Source organism: Scyliorhinus torazame, chromosome 14 (assembly GCF_047496885.1).
Source record: "Scyliorhinus torazame isolate Kashiwa2021f chromosome 14, sScyTor2.1, whole genome shotgun sequence".
Taxonomy (NCBI): domain Eukaryota; kingdom Metazoa; phylum Chordata; class Chondrichthyes; order Carcharhiniformes; family Scyliorhinidae; genus Scyliorhinus; species Scyliorhinus torazame.
Window position 1 is genome coordinate 81,631,185 of NC_092720.1, and position 3,203 is coordinate 81,634,387.

Here is a 3,203-nt window from a genome sequence, read left to right on the forward strand (position 1 = left end):
AGCTCTCCCCCTCAAGGAAAGCAGCCTATCTGGTGCTATGGTGACGTTACTTATAGTCACTCCATTTCAACATTCACGCACAGGAATGTGAAAATTGAGAATGGCAACTGTTAAGGAGGCATAATTGCTGCATATATGGTAGTTTATCAATGAAAGTCTCTTGTGTTTTGTTCAATTGGCATGCATTATTGGCTTAAGGGAACCCAGTTATTACTCTTGAGCCAATTAACTTTAATTCAGTACACCAGATCTGAGATATTGTTGGAGTTAGTTCGATAGAGTGGCACATGTTATTGAGGCATTATAACCTTTTCCAGCCTCTGTGGGATTGGAGATGTTCGGAGCGATCTACGGGCCGCGATGCGCCTGAATAGGAGCATGACATAGCCGGTAGATGCTGAGAGAAGCCTCCCGCAGGTTTTCTGACAGGCAGTATGCCTCGCAAGATCTATCTGCACCTCACGAGGTGGCGCGATCAGAGTCCCGCCCACAATGGGGTGACCAAGCTGCACGCACCTAAGTAGGTTTAAACTTACTAAAGCGTACCACCTGGGAACTACAGGGCTCCTGGCATCTACCGGCCTTCCCAGGGTGTCCCCGACCAGGCAACGTTCGGTATTGGTCCACAAACGTGGACCAGGTGGACCACCACCCGGGGGTTCTCCCCCATTGTCAGAGGCCCTTAGGTGGTCAGGGACAGTGCTTGCTTGTCCTTCTCCTGGAATGCAGGCATCTCGGCACTGCCATCCTGACAGAACACTGCCTGGGTGTCAATGCTAGGGTGCCATTATGTCAGGGTGGCACTGCCAAGGGTCATGGCCTGAGGGGGTCATGTCAATGAAAGGAGGGTGGGGGTGCAGGGCAGGTATGTTGGAGCCTCCGGAAGGTTGGAGGTGGCAGTGATGGGTGGTGGTCCTGAAAGGGGGGGAACCCCAAAGGATGGTGGGAAGACCTGAGAAAGGAGGCCCTCAACCACCCCATAGTGGGGTGCCATCACATGGTGGGGGGAGGGGGTGTGGGCTGTTGCTAACTTTTGGTTGGCTCTTAATTCGTAATTTGCTCTGTTTGTTTAACCTTTGCTCTAGAGTCGCCAGGTATCTTTGATACCACCACAAGGTTCAAGTTCAAGTAATGATCAATAACTCAACACACCAATTAGTAAGATTCAAATCAAAACACATTTATTATACACAGTAAATCATTACTCATGCATAAACTCTACTTTCTAGACTATGCCTATCACTAAAAGGCCTATAATTAGCTTCGGAATTGGGCCACCAGGTCAGGGGAACAAATGGCCTTTCATTCAAGTCCTGAGTCTGCAGGATTCAAAAGCTGGTATGGACTGGTAGCTAGGAGCGCCTATCTCGTAGCGAGCGTTGACTTGAGACTTACTTGGTTGGTGGCAGCTGAGACAGGTCACTCACGGGTTGATTCAAGTTGCTGAGTGACCCTGCCAAAGAAGGACGATTTGAACTTGGGGGCTTTACTTTGTAGTCCCCAGGGGCCTCCCGCCCTTCGGGGTGGACCCCGTACCTGGTTCCAAGTGATTGGATTACTTTCCAATCACTTGGATCGATTTCTCCAATACTGGAGTTGTTCCCTGATCATTGGGTGGTCCCTAAATGTCCGTTGGCCTCCCTTTGTCTTGGCTCCTCCTGGCGCCGAGGTGTCTGGCTTGGCTTTATTCACCTTAACTGTTGCGATTGTGCCTTGGAATCGCTCATTACTGTGTAGATGGCTGCTGCATTACTATGCAGATGGCTGCTGGTTTCAGTGCTGTCTGGTTCCTTACAGGTTTCAATACACATGATTTCTGTATTTGCTAGTCCTTGCCTGTGTTGGCTGAATTTCCCTTCAGCCTTTGAGGTTCTCCATTTTAAGTCGGGAAGTGGCCAACTCAGGTGGCTACAGGGCTAATGCCCATATGTGTGTGGGGTGGGTGACATTGCCCATGGGTAAGGGTGTGGGGGACCCGCAAGCTCACAGAGATCAGGGCATCCTTTCAAAAGGCAACCCGATCTCTGAGGAGCTGGTCTGGCCAGTGAGTTCAGGTCTCCAGTGATGAAAATAATTCTAAGTATTGGCTAAACTGGTGAGAAACTCCCGAGGGCCCCAAAAAGTGACTGAGTGCAGTTAGATAGTGTTGGGGAACTCACCGACAGAGCCAGCGGGAAACTCCCAGCGAAACTCGCCACAAATGACCCTTTGAAACTTTTCATTTGGATCGTGCCCATTAAGTCTCAGGTTCGAATCTTGGTCACCTCAATCTGTAAGCTTGTGCCTCAGCTACAAGGTTGTATCAGCAACATGGCTAGTATCTGGATAGATACAGCTCAAGACTATGACAGTGGCTTCTTGTTTGCAAATATGAGCTTTACTATTTTCCCCCGCAATTCATTAATCTGCTACACCTATCATTCCACACATGGTGAAGAAGGAATCAGCAATGGAACCTGGGCTCAATGCTGTTTTCTTGATGGTGCTTGTGGAGCAGAATAGCCTGCCACTGAGCACAGCTTTGGGCGGAGGCCCCATCTGAGGTTCAGAATCCAGGGGAGCCCCAGCTAGAACCAGAGGATCAGACCCACACCGCGGAGGCGACCCGCTCGACCAAAGAAGAATCTCCTATCTGCAGATGAATGAAAGAAAATGCTCCTTTACTCCACCCTCACTTAACAAATACACACAGATTTTAAGATTAACATGAATTACAAAATACATCTTAAGCTACAATGGTCCTATTAACTCAACATCCTTTTAACAGCGCAAGAAGGCTGTGGTCAAATATACTCCATTCTGAACCTACAGTGAATGTCTGTGGATTCTTCTTCAAAATTCCCCCAGATAATTCTCATGGGAGAGTTTTCAAACTCCACACCCCCAAAAACGCTTTTAAATCTTGTTCAGAATAATGCTTCCCATTAATGGTTTGCATTCCGAAATCCTGTCCAGGTTTTACAAATGATACTTTTAAATAAGGCTCTGTTCCACTTTAACAGATAATCCAGCCCATGATTTACATCACCTCCTTTGAAATTTCTTTGTCTTGACTGCTGTACCAAATGTACACAATTGCTTCAACCCTCAAATTCTTATTAAAATGGCATCAGGTGTTTGATTTACCCATGAATGCTGTCCCACTTTAACTCGGGTTACTGCAGTTGTCTCTTTAACTCAGAACAGCTTGTTTGTTCTTTCCT